Source organism: Hylobates moloch, unplaced genomic scaffold (assembly GCF_009828535.3).
Source record: "Hylobates moloch isolate HMO894 unplaced genomic scaffold, HMol_V3 SCAFFOLD_2, whole genome shotgun sequence".
Taxonomy (NCBI): Eukaryota; Metazoa; Chordata; class Mammalia; order Primates; family Hylobatidae; genus Hylobates; species Hylobates moloch.
Genome location: NW_026652277.1, coordinates 149,770,587 through 149,796,174, shown reverse-complemented (window position 1 = coordinate 149,796,174; position 25,588 = coordinate 149,770,587). Strand labels below are relative to the sequence as shown.

The 25,588-nt window shown below is 38.2% G+C and overlaps 1 long non-coding RNA gene across 3 annotated transcripts; it reads right to left on the bottom strand.

The window, feature by feature from the left end:
* Positions 1–404: 404 nt before the first annotated feature.
* Positions 405–12,048, bottom strand: LOC116475945 (uncharacterized). 3 transcript variants are annotated; one of them, XR_009210775.1, is made up of 7 exons: positions 12,010–12,048; positions 11,794–11,863; positions 9,492–9,714; positions 8,429–8,539; positions 7,415–7,536; positions 2,137–2,232; positions 405–653 (listed from the first exon to the last, which is right to left on the bottom strand). It is a non-coding gene; the product is annotated as an uncharacterized LOC116475945 (long non-coding RNA). The 3 variants fall into 3 exon arrangements; XR_009210776.1 differs by having other exon boundaries at positions 9,503–9,714; XR_009210777.1 differs by lacking the exon at positions 2,137–2,232.
* Positions 12,049–25,588: the final 13,540 nt, after the last annotated feature.

Below are 25,588 nucleotides of genomic sequence, written 5' to 3'. Positions count from 1 at the left end.
ACTCCTGTATAAAAGCTGATCAGCGTATATGCGCACTGAAACCAGTTCCAGTGATTGAACCGTCTTAAGTATTAACAAACTTTTCCACACCGCTTTGTGACACCACAGAATAGATTCTCAGAGAAGTAATTACTCTGAGCAGCCACAACACAACTTCTGACTACAACCGCATAGTCATTGCAATCTTTTAGTGCATACAACAGGTTTAATAATCTTGGCAATGCGACTTTTGAAAAAATGGATGGATGGTGTTTTTACTAATTGCTGAAACACCACGGAGTATCTTATACTTAAAGCTAATGATAAATACTCCAGCAAATACTATAGTTTCTATAATATTCTTGATATTGACACTGAGTAGATACACCTATTTGCTTTCACTTTTAAAGAAATAGTCAAAATAATTTAGGCCTGTGCCTCTCCAATATTATCATATCAGGAGATTTTGTTACATTGCAGATTTTGATCCAGGTGGTCTGAATGGGGCCTGAGATTCTGCCTTTTTAGCAGGCTTTCAGAGAGTGCTGCTGCTGCTGTTCCAGGGCTCAACTCTGCAAAGCTGGGGCTCTAGAGGACAGATGATGTGTGCTGTAGAGTTCATCCTTGGAACACATTCTCATGGATATTTAATGGTGTGCTCCTTCATGGTGGTCCTGTCCCAACATATGAAACAGATGCAATAGGATTTGATGTCAGTTTAAACTTCATAATTTCAATATTGTGCCAAACAATCCAAATTCAAAAAGGAGACCAGTCTAGGGTAAAAAAAAACCAATTGGTTGCCAGAGTCACATATATTTTTTCGTGCATTTTCTAGAGTCCATGTGTAGAAACTGACTACAAAATAGTTTTTTTAAACTTATGTGCACAGTAGCTCTTCATCCCACTTGTATGAGAACACATCAAAATGGCAATCTGAGGGTGTAATCATCTATTTTTAATACCAATGTTTTCAAGACCCATTTAATTAAAACAAACAAAAAAGATTTCCTTTCTTTGAACCCACAAGTCTGATAAGCAGCTGGTGCCATTTCTTGGTGTAATCTTAGTAAAACACATCCCACATCCCAGGAAGTTTTTATGAAACCATTCAAATAATTTCAAACATTCTCCTCATTCTATTGTCCTGTTATTTAATACACACACAGACACACAGTCAAAGCACATGCCCAGTTGTGCACACACAAATGGGCGCACACAAGCCTGCACATTGTCTAAAGGTATTTGTTATACAAACATCACAATATCATTACTTTTCTTTATCTTGGATTTAGGCATACTACATTTTTGAGACTTTTCAATAATATGCCGATAGTGAATTCAGCTTTTATATAATCTATAGATTAAGTTTTTCCAGGAACTGCCAATTTTACTCCAATATGATTCCAGTATGCTGAGAGAAGGTTATTCCAACTAGAATGTGCTGAAGGGATGGATGTGGCTTCCATGCAGGGCATATTTCAGCTTTTTCCAAATAACATTCTTGTAGAGATTACAGGATAATCTGGCAGCCAGACCCAGCCAATTGAAACAGTAATTGAAATGGCTGAAAATGTTTTCCTTGGCAATTTTTTGTTATTTTGCTTCATTTTGGGTTTCCTTGAATAACAAAAAAAACAGGGTCAATCATAAGACTCCTAATTTATTTTCTTGGTTATCTTTTCTCATCAAACAGAAAAGGGCTGCTGTGGAGCTTAAATTAAAACCCGAAAACTGTGGTATGGGGTGGTATGAAGGCAAGCATGAGAAAACATAAAATGATTCTTAAGCTAACACAAGTAAATCTCCTCTGAGCATAGAAGATGTGGGAGTTTCTGTTTTAGGTGGTAAGAGTGAAATGCAGAGGGGGATTCAAAAGAAAATATAATAAAAAATACAGAAGAGGCTTTCTTGTAAAATATAGGTTTAATTTTTTTGAGATTAATAGGTACTTGAAAGTTGAGACTTATAATTTTAAGACATCTAACATAAAGAACTAAAAATCATTTATGTACCATAACTCTTCTCCACTGAAATCAGTTGTGTACTATTGAATGATTGATCATGTCTGGGGTGAGAGAGTATCTGATGATTTTTAATATTTGCCAGTTTCCATAGTGTAAACATTTTTATCACGGCTGATTTCAATCTACCAACCTGGCATTGATGAACATAGCGCTGGAAATAAATAGGCACCATCAATTTTGCAAGGCTCTGCAAACTGCTCCAGCACACTTCTGACTAAAGTCATCACTTTACAAAAGAAGACAGATATGAAAAAGCAATCCCAATTGAGAGCAAGTAAAAATATCAATAGAGGAAATTAATAGGCAAAGATAAGCATCTCACAAATTAATTAATCTAAGTTCTGCTGATTAAAATGGCAAAACTTGAAAAAACCCATATTATGTAACTGATTTAAAAAGAAAAATACTTTTCCACATCATTCCATGACATAGCTGCTTTCCTTTAAGGCTCTGCTTTTAAGTCAATTCCTCTATGAACCCCCTCTGAAGAAATCTGAAAATAGTCATTGTAGCCATGTTAGCACCCTCTTGGAATTATTAGGATTTCAAAATATCTTAATACTACTGCATCTAACTGCACACATTGGAATCCCTTGGGAGCTTCCATAAAGTACCAATTCCTTGGTCCCATCCAGGACCAACTAAATTAGAAATCTTGGTGGAGCTCAGCATCGATAATTTTGGAAAGCTCTCCATGTACTTAATTTGCAACCAGGGTCGAAAACAACTGCACTATACATTTATTTGTCTATATTTTCATTAAAAGTGCTCTGAAGCAGGGTTATGTTCCATTCTCTTAAAGTATGGCCCTGTAGCTGGGCCATCTATATAATTTTTTTTCTTCCTTTATTCATTTTCATCTGCATTGTACTGGCAAATGTGGTGAATAAATAAAGACTTTTGGTTAAGTTTTAAAAGGACTAGAAATACAATGTCTTTTCTATGGATTGTAGACTGAACTTATGTTTATTCTTATTTTCTTATTTTTAGGTTTCAAACCAAGCTCAGAAATTTTTGAGAGGGATCTCAGTCACCAGCAGCATATACTAATTAATAATGTTTTCAATTATTCCACACAACACATGTGGAACAACTGAACCTTTTACTTAGAAATGGAAACTAATTATAAATTTGATTTAGCAAATAATTAACTCATGAGATTTATCTACATTATGCTAATATGAATATCTTTATGCAAAACCAACAAAGGAAGCAAAAATTCACTCATTTAAATAATGTAAAAAATATATATATATTAACAATATAGGTGAGGTTTTAGCTTTTTCCTGGAAGGACAAACCATACAATGATATAGCATGCATGTTTATAGGATTAATTAATTTACATTCTTCTTACTCTAAAAAAATCTTAGGCTATTTAGAAATGATTCTACCCTATTTTCCCATGCACAGTCATCATCATTAGTAGCTGTATTGATCAAAGTTCTATCTATGAATCTTGGAAAGCCATGCTTCGTGTGTAGAAATCTATGCCACCCTTAGGCAATGCAACAGAGCCAAGAATAGCAAGAAGCACAACAAATAGCAGCTGTGGCTCTTTGCATGTGTGGTACCATTTAGGCTAATGCCCAGGATAGCATATCATTTGTCCAAAAGGTGCAGCTGCACCAGCTGGCAGATGTTGAAGGCGGCAAAAACACAGAAGGCAGAAACTGGCACCGATCCTTGCCTCTCCCCAAACCCATTCAAGTTCTTGCAGCACTACTCTGTGCATGTTCACAAAGAGTCACGGCCAGCATTTGGGCAAAACATGCAATATGACTTGGCTGATGAGCAGGTGTCATCATTTGACTCAGTCACTGGTAGGTGCATCTGAAATAAAGTGTATTAGTTCACCACTGCTGCATAACAAACCACCCCAAAGCTCAGGGGCTTTAAACAGCCCCTGTAAGCAACTTATTGCTTACACCTATGTGGGAAGGATGGGGTTCAGATGATCTAGGTTGGACTTGGTTGGTGGCTTTTTTTTCTCACTGTGATTCTGTGAATTGACCAATGCATCTCTAGCCTATGTGTATACATTCTGGGGCCCAGGCTGAAGGGGCAGGAGCGACCTAAAAGGAATCTTCTCATGTCAGTGACACAAATGCAAAGGTGCAAGTGGAAATACACTTACGGAGCTTTGAAGGCCTAGGCTTAGAACTGGCAAATTGTCACTTCTGCTCGCATGCTATTGACCAAAACATGTCACATGGCCAAGTTCATATTTAAGCAGGGAAGAACCACACTTTTCACATGAAGAGACCATGGAAAAGGCATAGAGAGGTTCGGGGACACATAAAGAGAATTAAGTTCAACATATTTATCTGACGTATAAGCCCATTACTTTTTTCAGAAAACAGGGATGATTATGATGACAACGGCAGTAGTAATAATAGTAACTATCTTGTACTATGCATTTACAATGGTCCAGGCACTCTTCCAAACTCTAGATAGATAGATATATACATACATAAGTACATACATACATCATACATACATACATAGCTAAGTAGCTAGATAGGCAGATGAAGTTCCATGTAATTCTCACAATAATCTTATGAAATAAGTACTATTATATCCTCCTGTTATGGACAAGGCAACTGAGGTAGAGAGGGGACTTATAAGAAATATAATGGATTATTATTATTATTATTTTGAGACAGGATCTCTCTGTCACCCAGACTGGAGTGCAGTGGTACAATCATGGCTCACTACAGTCTTGACTTCCCAAGCTCAAGCAATCCTCCCACTTCATCCTCCTGAGTAGCTGGGACCACAGGCATGCACCAGCATGCCTGGCAATTTTTTGTGTGTGATTTTTGGGTAGACAGGGTTTTGCCATGTTGCCCAGGCTGGTCTTGAACTCCTGGGCTCAAGCGATCTGCCCACCTTGGGCTCCCAAAGTGCTAAGATTACAGGCATGAGTCACCATGCCTGGCCAATACGGGACAATTATTAAATTAAAAGAACAATATGTGCTAATTTTCTTAACCTATGGTACAGGAATATTATGTGAATTATGTTCTGTAACTTTAGGATTGCCTCCCAGGATATTTACTGTGTTGGGAGTCGAAATAGACAAACTGGATGAGCATGCCATGGTCATCAAGGAAGAGAGACATGAACATGATGTTCTCATCTCTGGGGTTTACCTACAGAATGTGCACATCAGTAGAACTTAGTGGCAGTGACCACCAAAACAAACTGGTAGACTTTTGAGGAGGAATTCAATTTGCTTTCTATTTCTTTCAGGTTTGAGGCTTATGGAAATCTGTATATGGAGGAACCTGTGGGGTTTGAAAATGGAAATCCTTTGCTCGTTTATAATTTAGAGCACGTTGGGAAAGACAAATTCTACAGAAAGGGGAGAAATAGAAACTGTTAATTCCTTTTTAGCAGTAGCGGGCAATGTGGGGAATGGAACAGACAACAGATACGGGGTTTTACAGCAGCTTCTGGGAAATTTGCTGAAAACCCGCCCCAGTGCCACAGCTGTTGCTGAGATCAAGAGTCATGGGGTGGTTTCCTATGATTCTTGCAACTTCCTGAATTCCTCAAAGGTTACAGTGGCTTTGTCTGGCCCTCACTCCTCAAATGGACATTTTTGGTGCCTAATTCCCTATGTTTAAGTCTCCTCCTGGGTGAAGTCACTAGTTGACTACTCTAGTTGATGAAACAAAACCTGTTTCAGGTGATGAGTGTTGAAAGCTTGTAAACATGGATACATTCAAACAACGATGATACATTTGTTCAAAAGAGAATGATTATCTTAAAGATATCCTCCAAAGTTAAAAATTGATCAACATAAAATGATATCTTAATAACAATAATCTAGATGTTAAGGATCTGTTAACAAAGATTAGGATATGGGCTAGTCAGACGAGTTGTCAAGTGGAAGAAAGTGTACTTCACAACTAGAGAAGGTCACTTAAAAACCCCACCTTTTAAAGGTACAACTGACAAAAAATAACAGCACATACTGAATGTATACAACTTGAGTTTGGAGATAAGTACGCATCCGTGAAATCATCACCACAATCTGTGCAATAAACCTATCCATTGTCTCCGAAAGTTTTCTCTCACCCTCTTTATTATTTGTGATAAGAACACTTAACATAAGATCTATCCTCTTACCAAATTTTTAAGTATAAAATACAGTACTCATAACTATAGACACTACACTATACAGTAGATCTCTAGGGCTTTTTCATTGTGTATAACAGAAACTTTGTGCACTTGGAGCAATAACTTCCCACTTCTCTCACCACCCTCTCCAACTCCTGGTAACCATCATTCTATTCTCTACTACTATGAATTTGACTATTTTAGATTCCACATATAACTTAAATCATACAATATTTGTCTTTCTGTGCCTGGCTTGTTTCACTAGCACGATGTCCTCCAGGTTCATCCATGTTGTCACCAATGGCAGGATTACTTCTTTTCTAAGGTTAAATAATATTCCATTGTATGTATATACCACATTTCTTTATCTATTCATCAGTCGATGGACATTTAGATTGATTACATGTCTTGGCTATTGTGAATAATGCCACAGTGAACGTGAGAGTTCAATTACCTTTTAGAGATCTTGCTTTCAATTCTTTTCGATCAATAACAGAAGTGGGATTGCTGAATCATATGATAGTTCTATTTTTAATTTATTGAGGAGCCTCCATGCTGTTTTGCATAGCAGCCGAAGCAGCTGCACCCATTTACATGCCCACTAACAGTGTACAAGAGTTCTCTTTTCTCCAGATCTTCGCCAACACTTTTTATCTTTTGCTTTTTGGATAACAGCCATTCTAATGGGTGTGAGGTTCATTGTGGTTTTCATTTGCATTTCTCTGATGACTAGTGATGTTGAACATCTTTTCATATATCTCTTGGCCATTTGTAGAAAATGCTATTCTTGAATTTGTTTTCAAAATATACATTGAAGTCTGTTTTTGAAAATCTTAATAATCATCAAACTAAAAACTAGATGTGTCATTCTCAAATCATTTAATAATATTCAATCAAGAATAAAAAATTTAGAAAGCAAACTCATTAGTTCTTTTATTTACTCAGCAATTATTTCTTGAAAAGCAATAAGTGCTAAGCAGTACTTAGTGCTGGGGGAAGTAACAGTGAGCAAAATATTTGAAGATAAATCCTTGCCTTCATGGAGCTTGGTTCTAGAGTTTGATATAGACAATAAAGATGTTAAGTACTAAGATGCTTATATAGTACTTTAAAAAGAAGATCATTATGGCTGGACGGGGTGGCTTGCCTATAATCCCAGCACTTTGGGAGGCCGAGGTGGGTGGATCACCTGAGGTCGGGAGTTTGAGACCAGCCTGACCAACACGGAGAAACCCCATCTCACCTAAAAATACAAAACTAGCCGGGCATGGTGGCACATACCTGTAATCCCAACTACTCAGGAGGCTGAGGCAGGAGAATCATTTGAACCTGGGGGCAGAGGTTGTGGTGAGCCGAGATCATGCCATTGCACTCCAGACTGGGCAACAAGAGCAAAACTCCATCTCAAAAAAAAAAAAAAAAAAAAAAAAGAAGAAGAAGATCATTACTATGAAAGATAAAATGGATGAGGAATTCTGGGGTGTTGTTTGCAATTTTAAATAGGACAGTCAAGGTAGGCCTTATTGAGAAAGTGATATTTGAGTCAAGACTTAAACTAAGCAAAATGCGAGCCATGGAGATAACAAAAACAAGATTTTTCCAGGCATTGGAAATTGTTTTTGCGAAGAAGCTGAGGCTGGGATGTGCCTGGCATGTTTGGGGAGGAACAAGGAAACCAGTGTTGCTTAGGTGCAGAGTTTCTGTGGAAGAAAAAAAAAAAAAAACTCAGAGGAAATAACTTATTTAAGAGTTAAATTGAATAGTTAGCTAAATAGCAACAGAGGAAGATCTAAGTGTTTCCAGTTATTTGGCTTTTCTTTTTTTTTTAACACCTTATTAATTTAGTTAGCTAATTAATTAGCTGGGTAGGAAGGTAGATGGGTAGGTAGGTAGATAGATAGGTAGCTAGCTAGTTTTAAGGAGGTAATACATGCACACTGTATACATTTCCAAATTTGCAGTGGTCTGAAGGAGTGCACAGTGAAAAGTCAGCCTCTTTGATGCACTTACACAGTGTCTCCCTACCCACAAGGATCCAATGTCACCAGGTCTCTTATGTATCTTTCCAGAGACATTCCATGACTCTTTCTAATATACACTGCCAATTGAGGTAATTTGGAAAAGCAGAGTGTGTCACTGAGATCTCGACAAAGTTTGCTTTCATAGACGCACCTGCATCTTTATACAGTAATTACAAACCCCGAAAGAGGAGGTCAGCCCAGATGGTGCTCATCCCATATAGGTGGGGTGGGGCCTATCTTGTGAAGTCACCAAGTCACCTCATGAAGAAGTTACCTGTGTGTGGCCACTAATTATTCTGAGAGCTATTTTTGTTCCCATATCCAGAGGAAGATTCCGTGGCTGTCGTTTCTTGTCATTTTCTCCCAAGGATAAGGAGTAATTTCACTGCATGCATGAAAACAGGTATAATGAAATTAAAAAAAAAACGGTAGGCAAAAATAAATAAATGCAATAATAAAGTGAATAATAAATGGAAAATTTCTGTGTTTCACCAATCAATATGGACCAGGGACAATGCGTTCTTTGTTTGATAAAAGTTAGAAATCCAAGTTTTTCCTCTAAGTGCAGCCAAACTACATGTAATATATACTTCAGGCATTCAGGCATTTCCCTTGTAGGTAAACAGCAAGCCATAAAATCTTCTGTATTTCTTTGATGTTACAGTCGGTCTTCTCTTTTATCATGGGCTGCAAGTCTGATTCTGCTCTGTGAGATGTCTTGCATAATTTTCTAGTAGTATCAAAAAAAAGTGCCATACAATCAGAGTCTACCTCTCCAATGATAGTAAGATAAAGGATGTTGCTTTCTTCAGAAACATTCCTATGGCCCTAGCATTGTCATCATTCAACGGCCTATCTCTATAACCACTACTATATTTTCTAAGACACCATCTCTGGAATTAAAGTGTATCTTTAGCTTTGTACTGGTGTTTCCAGTCCTTGAATTCCCCCAACTTGATTTTTCTTAGCCTAAAAAATTACCTAAATTTCCTTTTCTTTTACATTCTACCTCTTTCTTGCCTCACCTAACACATGTAAACCACCATAAAAGTTGAGTAGTAGCTCTCCTGTTTTTCCCCTTAAGTTTTTTACTTACTCTAATACACATTTATTCTAGAAGGACATTTTGGTTCTAGCATACCCTCAAGTTAATGATATCATAATATATGCTTCTGACTCAGTTTGAAAATCCAAATAGATTAATGACAGTAAAGACTTTTGAGAAAGTAAATAAATATATTAAGGATGCTTGAGAGACAAGTAATATAAATACAGTCCCCCAAAACAAGTAGAGAGAAAGCTGTGATTCAGTGATAGCGTTTTCTGGCAACTTTTACCTGATTTTTACCTTGTTCTCCCACTGTACTGCCCACTCCAGGCTTCTTTTCCCAGCATAATCTATCCAGACCACTTGTGTTTAGTATCCAAGTGTAGCTCTCCTTTGTTCCAGGCTGAGGTCCAGGATATAAAGCTGATGCAGTCACAGGTTCTAATGGGTTAAATAATACTTGGGCACTGCTGGATGCCAACTAGCACAGTTTTCTGGAGATGATATCTTAACTGGAAGAATGGAATCCATTAGTTGGAATTTCAGCTGCTGACTGATCAGCAGAAGAAATATGTGGGATAAGAATGTCTTCTGGAGCCCCTTAAATCAAACCAGCTAGGAAACTGCCTTCTCAGACTGCATGAGGAGTCTACTGAAATTTTGATTTTCTTAGATGTACAGCAAAGAAGTTTAAAAGACCAAAATAGGCACAAGAGAGTTATCGTAATATTAGTATCAACTTTAGGTGAGAATTTAGTCATTAAATATAATTTACTTCCTACTTATTAAAAATGCTGGCTTCCTGAAGTCATTCATAAGGAAATGAATCTGTGAGGCATAACTTGTGATCACAGTGAGGGGTGAGGAAGCCCTTCAGATGCAGCTTCGTGGGGAAAGCATGAGGAACAACTCAACTGGCTTCCTATGTGAAACAGACAGATTTGCCTCTAAGATTTTTAAAAAAGAAGAAGAAAAAATAATTTATAACTTAGAAATTAAAACTATTGAATGCCTCATCTAAGATGAGGCAGCACTATCCATTTCAAGGATTATAAAACAAGACAAGTATGATTTGTAGAAATGAAATAGAACTTTTTCTAAGGGAAGGTTATAAACTTGAGACTGCATATCAGACAAGTCCACAAGTTTGGAAAAAAGGGATACATGTGTAGGCCTCTCATGTTGGGCTAAGAAAAGGAAAAAGTTGTTGGGTCTTGAGTTTAATTTTTAAATTTTTTGGTGAGTAGAAATGAGCTCATATAAATAACATTTCCTCTTTTGTGCCTTGCCTAAACTATTCTTCTAAATTGTGATCTTTAGCCACACCAATCCCCAGAGTTCCTCAGATTTCTGCTTCAGTGCTGCTCATGTCATAAACAGAATTCTTATAAAAGCATTTTTAGAATGTAAAATCTGCAGTGGTCCAGAGATGAAGCTATGTTTTAAATAGATCTATGTTATTAGTGAAAACGTGGTATAGTACAGCACACAGCACAGAGAGCCTGAGGGGTCCTGGTACTAGGCCCAGCTCTTCTGCTGGCCATGTGGCAATGAATGCTCTGTGTCTCTGATTTTTCATTGGTGAAAGAAGAGGGATGAAATGAATGGCTCCTCAGTTAGCTTCCAACACTGAGAATCTGCCTTTGTTATGTAAGAGTAGCCTGGCTTTCACTCAGGCCTGATCATGAATAACCATCTTAATAGTGGTGAGTAATGCACAGAGTCACTTTTCCACAACTAGGAGAATCTTGTGTCTTGAAGAAAACCTAGGAAATCATATTGCCTTGTCTTCCATTGCCAGTGAGGGCTGCATCTTCATCCTTCAAATATGCTCTTTCAGGCTAATCTTAACAACTCTTCCCAAGGGGCAAACTTCACAACTTCTATGTCCTTAATGGCAGAAGTTCTTCCTTATGTTTGGTCTGAATCTCCCTGCTGAATTTGCAATTTATTTTCATTTATCCTATCCTTAGCAGAGAGGGAACACAACTGGGGCACACATTCAAGTGCTATCTATTATTAATCTGAGCCATAGTAAATTTGTTTGTACTAGAGTTTCTGGGGTCTTACATTGCATTCCAGTGAGATGATAGAACCTGATCCCTTGATGGAATGTTCTCTTTGAGGTCTAAAATGACTGAACGATAAAGGCTAACAGGCTGGCAGGAATCCTGAGCAGTTCTTGATAGTGGTAACAGGAAAGGGCATTGTTTCTTTGGCTGTCCAGTCTCCTAGCAACCTAGCCTACAGCGGCTCTTGATATAGGGCTCTCTGAAACCCCACATTTAGAACTATTAAACTATTTCTTCTAAGATTAAATATGTGCTCAGGCAATTGTATTTTAAAAATCTGATAAAAAGGTAATTTTTCCAATAGCACCTGGTGCTTAGTAGAGATAGGGAAAACTGATGAAAGGGAACATAATTACAGCATCTAGCCCTACCCACTGCTTTCTGAAAGGTGAGCTCTTATTATGCCCATTTTACAGACAAGCAGATGGACACACACTGGGAAACAAACAACGCTAACAATATCAACTGTTCAAGAGGGAAACGTTTAGGATTTGGAAAAGAAAATGAAAGCAGGTTTACCTTGCTGCCACTCAAAAAGTAATAAGAGCGCCCTGTTCACTTTCTGCCTCCTCCTAGTCGTGTGGGTGTCCTGTGAGAGGCACAGAAGAGGAAAAAAGTGGTATTCCCTGGGGATGGACTTTCCCAGCCTCCTCCAGAGCAGTCCAGGTTTGTGAATCAATGCAGGAGGTGGGGGTGGGAGTGGGAGGGGTTGGCCAGGCAAGGCTTTCCCTTTACCAGCACAGGCTGTGATTAAGAAGGCATCCATCTGTCAACAGAGGCTCTCAGCTGTATTTCCAGCCCAGCTTCCTCCCAACTGACTCATTCAGTGATGCCACAATCTAATGTTTATGACCTAACAGATGATCACCATGGAAGTAGCACAAACCTTGGACTGTTGAGGAGCAAAACCAGCATAGAGGAGCTGGACCGTTTAGGAAAAGAAAAAATGAAGACCCTTATTCATAGAGACCACATGTTAAGACTGAACATCCCATTCCTCATGTGGGCACTTCCACCAGTTACTAAAATTGATATTTGGTTGCCTTTGTGCCTGTTGGAGAACCCAAATAAGGATTTAAGGTGACTGAGTACAAACAGATAGCATGGCATTTAGAAACAGAGAGCAAGAAGTAGAAGGGAAAATGTGTATGCAGCAATTTAACGAGGTTTGGATTACAAATTCAGTTTCCTTATCTTTTTGCCAGCATGTGGCAACAGTTCTAAAGGAGACAGAAAATGCGTTGAATGCCAGGAGAAAGATGAAGATCCCCCCAAACTCAACTTTATAAACAGTCCTGGTGGACTATTCACAATGTGGAAGTCAGGATAAACTGGCTATTCCACCCGCCACTGCCCCCCGTGAAAAGAAAAGCCTAAATGAATAAGAAAGCCAACGGAAATAAGTGCTTTTTAGTAAAGATCATCGCATTTGGTGCTGTGAGTGGCAGGAGGCCTTGGCACAGACTTGGGAGCTACATGAGGACTCCGGTGGCGCGGTCAAGGTGAAGTGAGCCTGACTTCCTGGCCTGGCCTCCCTAGACTAATAATCAAAAAGAGCTGCCCTTCCCCAGCCCTAAACAGCCCTGTGTGAACAGAGTGTCTCCTAGTAGTGCCTGTGGCTTACAAGTAATGTGAGAGTCTTTTTATAACTGTTGAGGTTTAACGTAAAAGGAAGCTCAGAATCAGCGGTAAAGGGAGGGGAATGTTGTGAACTACAGACCATCTGAAATGGGGAAAATCATAAATACCAGAGTGTCTGATTATTTGAATGTCTCTTGAAGTCAAATAATGAACCTTCTTCATGTTCTGCTTTTCTGGACTTGGCTCCCTCTGACAAATTTGCAGGCATCAGGGTCTGTCTGGAATTCCTTCCAAGTTGGAGGGATATTTTTTCCCTTGACATTTTGCAGCTGAGACAGCCGGAGCAGGAAGCTGAGGAGCGTAACATTACCAAATATGTCCTTTCTCCTGCCCGTAAGTTTTATTTCCACAGGAAAAGAAGGCAGATGCTGGCCAATGAGAACTGGCCAGTAGCAAGGCAGCCACAGCAGGCGGCCTCCACTGGAAGTGAGGAAATTGATCAGATGCCATTTTTCACAAAAATGGAAACTGTTCTAGGTACCACCAATTAAAATTTGTGCTACGCTGGAGGAAGAAGTTTGACAGGTTCCTACAAGTTGCCTAGCTATTTCAGGGGAATTCTTTATCACTCTATTGGGCTCATTTTCTCAAGACCCCTGGAGTGGGAATTAGAGAGTTGGCCTTGCTTGCTGACGTACTGTGCTTTTGACCAGATTATTTCTCCCAGGATGTGGGGGAAGCTTCAGATCCTTTATTGCTAAAATGAAGGTTTGGATGTGATGAGCTCCCAGATCCTCTCTGGGTTACCAAGAACTGTGGTCTCTGAGCTTCTTCAATCGTGTATTTCAACCACTAAAATAAATCCAAATATTTGTCCAGATGCTTTTCTTTATGGGTCTAAGACACTAGTCTCAAACTATCATATCTACATGGTCTGGGAAAGAACATAAGTGAGCAAAATAGCTGCAGATCGCATACCCTTTGCTTGCATATTAAATATAGTCAGTTCTCCATATCCGCAGTTCCACACTAGCAGATTCAATTAACCTTGCATTGAAAATATTTTTGAAAACAATAGCACAACAATAAAGAATAATACAATTAAAAAAATAAGATAACCATTTACATGCCATTTACATTGTATTAGGTATTATAAGTAATCTAGAGGCGATTTAAAATATAGGGAGGATGTGTGTACCTCACATGCAACTACTACATTTATACAAGGAACTTGAATAATGTGTACATTGTGGTGTTACGGGGAGAGTCTTAGAACCAATCCCTTCCCCAAACCTCACCCTTATCCCCACCCTGCTGATACCAAAGGCCTGCTGAATGTAAGAAAATTCTTTTTTTTTTTTGAAACAGAGTCTCACTCTGTCACCCAGGCTGGAGTGCAGTGGTGTGATCTCAGCTCACTGCAACCTCCACCTCCTGGGTTCAAGAAATTCTCTGCCTCAGCCTCCCGAGTATCTGGGATTACAGGTGTCCACCACCATGCCCGGTTAATTTTTGTCTTTTTAGTAGAGACGGGGTTTCATCATCTTGGCCAGGCTGGTCTCAAACTCTTGACCTCGTGATCCACTCGCCTTGGCCTCCCAAAGAGCTGAGATTACAGGCATGAGCCACCGCACCTGGCCAGAAAATTCATTTTTTAAACATAATCTTCTTGTTTAATCTTTAGTTATCCTACTTTTAAAAGAGAATGCTTACTGAGAAAGTTCTTTACTGAGGAAAATAACAACCTATGCATGTTTTAAATGGCCAGCAATGCTTAATGTTGCATCAAGAACACTTTGGGGAATGGTAAAAATTGGATTAATCTGGAGCATGTACACCCCATTGGTCCTAATGTGGAACCTGCTTCTCCAGTGGATCACCTTCAAGAGGAAATGGAGGCCTAGTCCTGTCAATTGTGATTTTTCAAGAGAAATGGGAAACTCTATTTTAATGTGAAATTGAATTAATTTCAAACATTTTGTCTCAAAAATTTTAGAGTCAAGATTTGAGGACAAGTGTATGATGGCAACGGGCCACACTCAGCCAATGAGTAGCTCCTTGGTGATCTCTGATCTAATATTCAGCTGATTTAGCTAGCCCTGTAATTTTTTTTTGTGATAGTATTGGAACTTTGCAGTCAGACCTCCATGCTCCAGTCAGGGTAATTATGTATGTGTAAGGCAGAAAAACATGAAATATCATTTCATTAATATCACAGTGTTTTTCTTCAAGAGCAACTTCTTGAATCTTCTTAAAGCTGGTCCCTCAGACCAGTGATCTATGTTGTTCAGTCATGAAAGTAAGGAAAATATTCCATTGCTCTTGATATAGTTGTCACTTTTGCATATGAAAATCTCACAGAAAAAATGTATTTTAAACAACATTAGATAAGATTGGCAAACCTTTTTTTGTAAGGGTTCAAGCAGTAAATATTTAGGCTTTGTAGGCCATATGGTCTCTGTTGCAACTGTGTGTGACTGTGCAAACTCAACCATAGACAATCCATACACCAATGGGTGTGGCTGAATTCCAATAAAACTTTATTTATGCAAACAGATTGTAGGTCAGATTTGGCCCACAGGCTGTAGTTTGCCAACCCCTATATTAGATCATAAGCTCTTCTAAGTCGTAACCTGTGCCTGATTCAACTCTGTATTTTCAGGCTACACAATCCTGGCACAGGGGAAGCACTCCATTAACATTTAAAAAAATAAATTGAAGGTTGTTGAATCTAGCAGTTTATGTCAATCATAATTAACTTCCCGTTTACATGATTGAAACTCATAGTAGTGTTTATAGGTTGTGTTCACTCTGAGACTTGCATCAGCATTTGAACCTCCTCAGAGAGTTTGTGGCTTAATCTCACTATTTGAAATGAGGGAACGAGGTGCCCAACCAGACTCATGCAGCAACCTAATGGCTTGCTTACACCTCATTCTGAGACTGATGGGTCAAAGATCAGGAGCCACAAAAAGACCCTCATCATTTTACAGAGAGGCTCCTTTACAAATCTTTACCTCCACTCTTCCTTTGACAATTTAAATGACCCCAAACCGAGTATCTATGGAGTCCTTACACTGTAGCACAATGGTTTTCAAAATGCTGGTTATGACGCAGTGCACATACACTAAAACATTTCCCAAAACAATCCTCATCCTTATGAAGAGTAATTCACTGGGATATTTTCCCTTTGCTTATATTTTATTTATTTTTTAGTGCTGATCATAACTCTCTAAATTGATTTGAGAGAAATTTTTCTAAGTAAAAATGAGATCAGAAGTCACCAAGCTGCTGCCCATTGGCTGGGTAGGGCCCTGTCAGCATCCTATGCTTGGCTCTAAAATTTATGAGCCAAAGTTTTATTTTCAAAATGTCACTGGATGTGACATTTTGTTTGAAAACCAAAGAGGCAGGCTCAGTTTTGTCCTTTGGGGATTTACAATTAAACTGGGGACATAAGACGCAGATGTATGATGTCTATGTAATACCTCCTGAGATCTGTTAGGAGACAGGTCATAGTATTTGTGCCACCTGGAGTTCTTCACTGGTGATAGCTGGCATTTTGACAATCATAGATAAACCGTGTCATTGGTCTGGGCTGGAGCCTTACACGTGGAAACCTGTCTAAAGAAGAGAGAAAGATAGAGAACCGAATTCGGATGAGGACCCACTTTAGAGAAAAAAAAAATCCAAGTAAAAAGGCATCAGAAATGGTTTCTTTTCACCCAATTCCATTCCCATGGTGAATAAGGAGAACCCAAACTAAAATCAAGATTTATTGGCTGGAACAGTGTGTGAGAGAATTAGAGAAGAACGAGAGCTCAACCTGCTTGACTTCCAAAAGTCAAAATGGAGCTACTGGAGGAAATGGTCTGGAGAAGAGCTTAGTTTTTTTAAATGAAAGTAACTCTGTGGAGAAAGGAGAAGATAAAATTTCTCCAAGGCTCCAGCCAAGACTAGTGAGGCCGATCGAGACATGCAGTTATTTTTTAAAATTAAGTGTTTTCTTTTTGGTTAATAAGTTTGTCAAACCTGGCATAGTTTTGGAAAGATAATGGGGAAAAGAGCTGAGATAGAAACTTGTGTAGCCAAATGGTCAAGCAGATTAATTAGCTTTGATAGCCATATTCAAGTTATGGGTAAAATATACTAATTGACCACCATTTGACAGTAGGTGTGGGGAGGTAAGGAATGAAGGGACTGGATTTGGCAGAAAGGCCCCATAATCAAATGCCTAAAAGCAACCTTATGGATTTTCATCAACATAAAGAAATTAGCCAACTGGAAATTCTGATAGAAAGCCTCTGAAAGTGAGAACCAAACTATGTAGGAAAAAATTATATTAATAGAAAGACCTATAAAATAGTTTGGGACACATTAATTAATGTTAAAGATATGTCTATTGAGAATCAGAAACAAAGGCCTGCATAAAATGACTTAAGAGAAAGGGAGATAAGATGGAGGGAAAATAGGAGGTTTAATATTAAAACCTGGAAGAGGAGAAAATATTAATTTTCATTATTGTTATAGACTAAATGTATGCCCCCCCAAAATTTATAAGTTGAACCCCTAACTCCCAATGTGATGATATTAGGAGATGGAGACTTTGGTAGGTGATTAGATCATGAGAGTCAAGTAATGTATGAGATTAGGGCTCTCATAACAGAGACATCAAAGAGCTCCTCCTTCTCCCCTCCTGCCATGTAGGATACAATGAGAACATGGCCATCTATGACCAGAAGGGGGCCCTTGCCAGATGCCAAATCTACCAGTGCCTTGACTTTGGACTTCCAAGCCTTCAGAGCTGTGCAAAATAAATTTCCTTTGTTTATAAGCCACCCAGTCTATGGTATTCTCTTATAGCAGCCTAAATGGACTAAGATAATTACTATGCATAATTCTAATTTTATGGAAAGAAAAATCATAACAACAATAAATATTTTATTTAAAGGTTATTTTCACCTTTACAACTCTACAATGGGATTTTCATTTCAAAGGGCTTTATGAGATACACAAGTGAAAGAAACAGGAAAACAATAATGAAGCCAGGTGATGATATTCTCTATTACATGAACGATGGCATCATAGATCTCAGGAGTCTGGTTTTGCAACACTTAAGGGAGGGTGTCTATAATTATCTCCCAATGTGTGAACCTCCACCTAATTTTTCTCAAAATATAATTAATTTTAAAGCAAATTTTAAGAAATCTTGGATGTTAAAGTGCAGTGGTACAATGTTCATCAAAAACCTGACTTCATTATTTTGTTGACATACTAAGTTTCACATAGCATTTTAGTGACAAAATCAGCCATATTTTTAAAGCCAAATGTCATACTCTGTCTTATAGTTTAGATTTCATTCTCCAAGTGGTTTCTCCTAAGTCTCTGCCGTATATTAGGAATAAACAGAATCTTTAGTAGTGATCTTCTCAAAGTTATGGTTTTAAAGGCAAGACTTATTGAGCTTGATCTCAAAGTGCTAGTCAAGATTCCTTAACTTTTCTTAAGAAGAGAAGGCATAGGTCTTTATCCCAAGAATAGTTGGGAAATAACTGAGAATAAAAACAAGTGGCATTACAGGTGCAAATCATTCTGGACTTACAGGAAGAAAAGGGGAGAGAAGGGAATGCCTCCTGGAACCTGAAGCAAGTGTCTTGTGATGAGAAACATAGTGTCGGGTCGCTCATTCAAATGTCTGATCATCTCAGTAGTAAAAGGAGAAGTAGCAGGAGACGTGGACTCACAATCCCAGCTGCTGGACTCTCCCTCAGAGTGGGGTCCCCTCTTTGTCATTTGCCCTTAAGGACAAGCACCATCTTCTCTCTATTCTGGGCAACTTGCTTGAATAGATGGCTTTTACTTAATATTACAGAAAAATTTTCCAGGGCACTATATCAGTTCCCAATGCAGACTTACTTTTTTTGTTATTTCCCTCCTCTCTCATTGCGTTAGTTTATTTACAGAAGAAAATTCATTATAAACATATATATCTAATATAGATACTTGTGTATATTATGTGTATACATGTAAACACACTCATTTGACATCCTGTTTTATCCCCACACACAATTCATAAAACAATATTTCTAGAGTCATGTTCAATGAGAGGTAGAGTTATTACAAAGTATTATAATAGTCTGTAATATAATATTGTGTAACATAATATTGTAATATAAGAAGTGATCTACAAAAAGTATTTCCCCTAAGCCTTTCTCTATATAGGACCAGCATTTATTCTGCACATGTTCTATGTTGCAACTTACAACATAGAAATTGCAGTGACAACAATTTTTAGGAGGCAGAACATAAAAATGACTAATTTTTCCAAGAAAAGAAAATCTTCTTTAGACAGGAAATGACATTACCAGCTCCTAAGGCATCTAACAATATTTTCTGGGTGAATAAGTAAGATATTGTCAGGTTGGGAGGATACCATTTTTTTTCTTTGTTGAAATGTCAGTACTAGCAAGCCAAGTCATCAACTCTGGTAAGTTGGATAGTGCTGGGTCAGGTCAGGCCTGGGACTCAGGGTGGCAGGGCTCAAGGTAAGAGTGAAATTAGAGGTTAACATACCATATGGCTTAATATTTAAGTTACTAATCAAGCTAACACACTATAAAAACATGTTTCATTCTCTTCCTTGACATATATACTTTCAAAATGACAGAATTGGAAGCATGTATAAATCTATGGTTTTTATATGACTGAAGGCCAGAAAACTATCAAAGACAGGTGCATTAACTTTTATTGTGCATTTCTAGCTGCTTTGTTGAAGTCCCATGGTATTGGCACGACTAATAAAAGAGGTAAACAAATTTAAGAGTAATACGAATTTTTAATATTGTGGAATGCTCTACGGCCACGTTATATGATAGTTGTGGATACTACACTAGTTTGTGCGTATTTCTGGAGTCACCAATTGGAACATGAAGAGAAGTAAGAAAACTTCCTTTTTGAGTAAGAAAATGGCTCAGCACTACTTGGAAACAAGACTTTGTTATGAAAGAATGAATTGCATTCATATTATTAGAGAGGAGGAATTTGACAAGTTACTTAATATTTTCTTGTTCTCTTACCTAAGGGCTTCTGCTGTTCAAGTCTTGCCTCTACTCCAAAACGGTTTCTCTCTTCTACATCAGCAACAGCACAGACACAATCACTTTTTCTGGGATACAAGGCATGAGATAGGCAGAAGCATTTCCCTGGAGCCTGAACCATTTTAGTCACAAGAGCAGTGGTTAGGGTTATAGGTCATGCTGTGCCAGTGCTGAGGACTGGATCCACAGTAAGGGTACTCGTGTTTTTTACTAAAAGTATTTGTCATGTGTTTGTGATATGCAGTCAATGGCAGGGGCCTCTCTTATGTGCATGTAAAGGCAGTACTAGGTCTAGGTTTTTTGTCAAGTGCTTTCTAGATGTTCAGAATCCAAAAAGGCTGAAGGCATGAACAGCTTTCAAATAAAGATGTCAGTATTATGGAGTTCTTTGGTAGGCTAAGATTTGATAATTCTATGTACTATGTTGTGTTGCCAAGGTGGCCATTGCCATATGGGAATAGGGCTGTAGATCACTTATAGCAAAAGAGTTGCAATTATTATTTTTTTTCTCACGGACATGATCAAGTCTATGGCAGGCGAAATCAGGTCTCCTCCAGTGTTTTGTTTTTTGTTTTCTTATGAGAATTCCTGATCCAATTGAATTTGGCAACTCCTTGATCTTGACCCCTGTTTTTCTTGCTCTCATGTCTCTATGTCTTTTTACCTAAAAAACACTCTGTCACCACTGGTTTAATTTCAGTTTAATTACAAGTCTTTTCAATTTCTGATCCATCAAAGGTTTGGTCTTCACTAAGCATGCATTTCCCACTCCAGACTCCAAACACTGTAGAGTCTTTGAACAATGGGTATCTGTTCCCTCCTGTCAGGTTTCCAGAAATAGGCTTTAGAGAGCTGCCATGTGTTTCTCTTTCTTTACACTCCAACAAGAACCCCTCCGTGACTCACACACACAGAAAGCCAAAGGCCCTGAATGGTTATTTATTCTTGCTAGCTGGACGACCCTGCACGTGGCTCTCAGCATGGGTGAGGATTAGAGAACTTTGGAGAGGTGCGTCACGTAATTTAAGTACAAACAAAACTGCATGAATTTGCACTTTGCTTAGATCATGCAAGGAAGTTCAGGGTTAACCATGAAACCCAACTCAGCTTCCTATCTTTGTTTTTCCTCATGTACACTCACATGAGAGAAGGATCAGGTATGATCCTTCTCAGAGACTTGTCATTTTGAAGAGCTTACAACATAGCATTCAGCCCTTAGAATGGACACTGAATATCTAGCACATGACGCCTGATGGCCTGATTAGATCAATTTGCTACACTTGCTTTAGATAAATAAAGATGAACAAACTTTTACCCCAATCATGAATTGTATGTGAGCTCTAGGAATTGTTCGTCTTACAGCTTCCCTGTCATCTGATTGTTTTCTGCCCAGTTTTGTGGAGTTTTATCCTACGCATGCAATTCAGTATTCAGCAACAGGCTCAAGGGACCCCAATGCAGAAATGTGGGTGTCTTTCTCTCATAGCATTCTCCTCTCTGGTGGTTTGCTCTGCAAATTTATGCTGTCTCTGCCTCCCTGAAGTCCAGTCTCTACTCCTCTACTCTGCAAGACTTAAGTTCTCTCTTGGAGGTCTTGCTACATGCACCATGTAGCAAATGCCTTCAGGCAGGAAACAAGTACATTCACTGAGCTCACCTCCTTTGTCTCCCTTCTCTCAGATGTCACAGTTCTGGCTGCCCATTGTCCAGTGCCTGTTTCCAATGATACAGGTTTTACTCAGCTTTCTAGTTATTTATGGTAAAATGGTAAATGTGCTACCAGGTACTTTTTTATGGATGGAAGTAGGAGTCTCCAGTCATAAGTTATGATTTAATGATATTAAAACCAAGATAAAGACGATCTATGTGTTTACCAAATACATTTTCTGTTTTCCTAGACTTCACTTTCCATGCTAGATACAAAAAGCTAGAGCTTAGTTCTGGAGTAAAAATTGTCTTAATCTTATGATGAGTAATAATCAAGAGAAACACTTTTTTGTTCTTGGATATTGTCTTAAAGATGTGAAATCTGGAATTGCTGAAGTCAGCTTGCAACGCAGAAGAGGTACATATGCCAAGGATGGCCACATGGAAACATATAAAGTACCTATGTTCTTGATGATTACATAGAGCCAGTGAATTAACCAGTTATGAAATATCCTAACTTCAGACTTCTTATTACATGAGATAATAAATTATTTACAATTAGAGCTAGTGGAGTCAGGATTGTCTGTTACTTACACCCAAAAGCATTGTAACAGATAAATTCCTTCTTATGAGTAATTTAGTAGGTGACTTTGAAAGCCCTTAACTGAAATGAGGGAGAAAGGACAATTTTGAGGATTTGGAGACAAAGTGAGGATTTCACTTTGGACATGTTGAGTTTGAGTTACTTACAGATCATTGATATGGTTTGGCTCTATGTTCCCCCCGAAATCTCATTTTGAATTGTAATCCCCAGATGTTGAGGGAGGCCACTGGTGGGAGGTGATTGAATCATGCAGGTGATTTTCCCCATGCTGTTCTCATGATAGTGAGGGTGTTCTCATGAGATCTGGTGGTTTAAAAGTAGCTGTTTCCCCTGCATCTCTCTCTCTCCTGCCACCTTGTGAAGAAGGTGCTTGCTTCTCCTTTACCTTCTTCCATGACTGTAAGTTTCCTGAGGCTTCCCAAGCCATGCAGAACTGTGAGTCAGTTAAACCTCTTTTATTTATAAATTAGCCATTCTCAGTATCTTTATATCAGTGTGAAAACAGACAAATACAATCATCCAGTGGGATGTCAATAGGCAACCTGGATATGTATATAACCAGAAGATGAAAATGTTCTGTAGATTTGGGGATTATCAGTGTATGGTTTTTGAAGCTATGGTTACAGAGACTATTACTCAGCAGAATAAGCAAGGATGAAGATGTTCATCAAATGTGGTCTCAAGGAGAATGTATTCATCTCATTGTAGAGGGTAACCTAATTTTATCTTGTTATTTCCTTTCAGACACCTGCAAAAGGCTGGGATAGGATCTGTGATGAATCTGGAGGCCTGGCCTAGTAAAAAGGTCAGGAGCACACACTGATGACAATTGAAAAGCCACGCTGGACCCCACGGAAACAGAGATGGTCCCTAAAATTCAATGCAGCCTGGTCACGTATGCAACAGTGTTGTCTACTTCTTGTTTTTAAGGAAATATATGAAAGAATCCAAAACAAAACCATAAAGATTATAGTGCTTTATAATCAGGAAAAATTGTATAAATAGAAACTTATGTAGTTTATCAATATAACTCACAGTTCTTAAAGAGAGTTTGACAAGTTTATGCAATGAATCAAAACTGCAACAGTTTGTTCTCCTCGGAATTTATCCCCAGTTAGTAGATTTAAAACTTTCTAAAATTAAAGAAGCATAATCCAAAATTGCAATCATAAGAACATTGATCTGGTGATTCCTTAATGATCTTTCTTCATAGAATCATGAATGTCTTTAAAACAGCCAGACACAGGACACCTTTATGTCACATCACAAAATTTTTAAAGAAATAAAGTTTCAGTTTGTGTTCAAATAGGTTTAGAGAAAGATTATTTTCCTAAACTAAATTGGGTGGAAAGATCTCCTTTGACAGTCAAGCACAAACTAAAGTATTAAAATAAGCTTTGACATATGTTAGCAACTATATATAGACTCAACCAATCATGTTAAAGTCTAGAGTAATTTGATATTTATTAATTACCTTAAAATACAATGAAAAGATAAGTAACATTAAAAGTAAATATACTTGGATATGTAAATGTAGGCACTATTTTTCTTTAGAAATGAAGATTATGTGTAAAGTTACAAGGATTTGAGAGAATGTACATAAAATATTTCCTCCAGGGCCTAGCACCTACTAATACTGAATAAACGAGAACCATCACTGTTGTGACATCATCATTCCAGCCACGCCAGTCCCACTGTATCATTGTAGCATTGTTAGAAACACTGTAAAATTTTATTTGTTTTCACCTAAGACTGGTACAGTGTAATTATTTGTCTATAAAGACAAATCATATCAGTGGTCTATTTAAGTTTAGGAAGTGTTAGATAAAGTTTATCAAACGAAACTTCCCTCCCTCAAAAGTCCCAGTATTAAGAATGAGTCAGGAAATGTTGAGGCTAAGGACTGAAGTAGCTCTCTTTTAAGATGTTACAGTCATGATTGTGAAAGTGTTCCCACCTTCTCAGCCTCACCTCCGCCATGCCATCTTGGCCACCCCTTCCCTCTCTGGAAGTATTGGGAACCCCAGAAAGAGCCAGAGGAAGCTAGCTCTACTTGTCTGCTCATTAACCAATCCAATCTAGCTCTCTCTTTCCAAAGAGTATTAAATAACTTACCATCCCTTCAGACTAATTATTATTCCTTCTTGCAGACATTTTGTACAGTTAACTCTAAAGCTCTCCTGTTTAATTGCAGTTCTAAGCTAGATATTCTTTTGCTGATAATAGCCTGGAAATTCTAAAATGGCTTTAGGATATGCCTTGGTTCGGGTTGCAGGGATCATGTTATTACTACTCTACCTTATTTTAATGTCCAGGTTTAATATTTCCTTGAGGGTCTTTCACAAGGTTTGATAAAGGTTCAGTAATGCTTAGGGTTTTACCAATCACATTTATTGAATGAATGTTGACCTTGCTAATCTCAGTCTCCCTGAGGCTCTAATCTTTCTGAACATCTGTTAAATTTGGTGTTCTACCATGCTCAGTTCTAGGCTCTCTTAGCTCTTCCATTATATAGTCTCTCTAGATGATCTTATCTTTCCACATATTTCCATTATGATCTGTATGCTGATGACTTCCAATATATTTCCAGTCCAGTCCTGTATTGAGAGCACAAAGTACATATCTCCAATTATCTAACTGCTCTTGAATATCCCACAGACATCTTGTCCCTGAACCCAAGAGCCTAATCCTCTCTATTTCTCCTATTTGTAATGGAATCATTTAATTAGTCCAACAGTAGTCCAAACCACAGAGAAAAATGTCGCTTCTGTTTCTCCTCACACGTCCAATCAATACAGTTTTTTTTTTTTAATTTTGCTGCTTAAGCCTTTCTGCTTCTCTATAATACCACTGTCTTTTTTCCTGTTTTGGGTCACTACCATCTCTTACCTAGAATCCTTAAAGAGCCTCATAACTGGCCTCACTGCCCCTAATCTTGTCTTTCTTCTATCTCTACACTCAAATCAGGATGATCTTTCCAAACAAAAATCTGTGATATGTGATAACGGAAAGTGGAGTAGAAAAATATGGGATTAATGCCACCTGTTGAGCAGTGAGACTAAGGAGTTTATTAGAGTTTTAAAAATACATTTGGTCATTTAGAGGTCCAGGAAAAAAAATAGCTGACATTCGCTGAGGGCTTTTCTTATAACTGTCTGTAAAGCTGACAAAGATGATGATTGATGATGATGATGATGATGATGATGATGATGATATGAGGATGAAATAAAAAGATGACTTTTATGTTCTTAACTCATGCAAGCAGACCAGTGTGGAAGTAAATAAATTGAAAGCAGTGGGTTTAAGCTAAAGGAAACCAGTCTATCTTTAGGGCTGGCCCCAGCAAGGGTACAGAAGCCAGAACAAATGTGTGTCCAAACCTAGG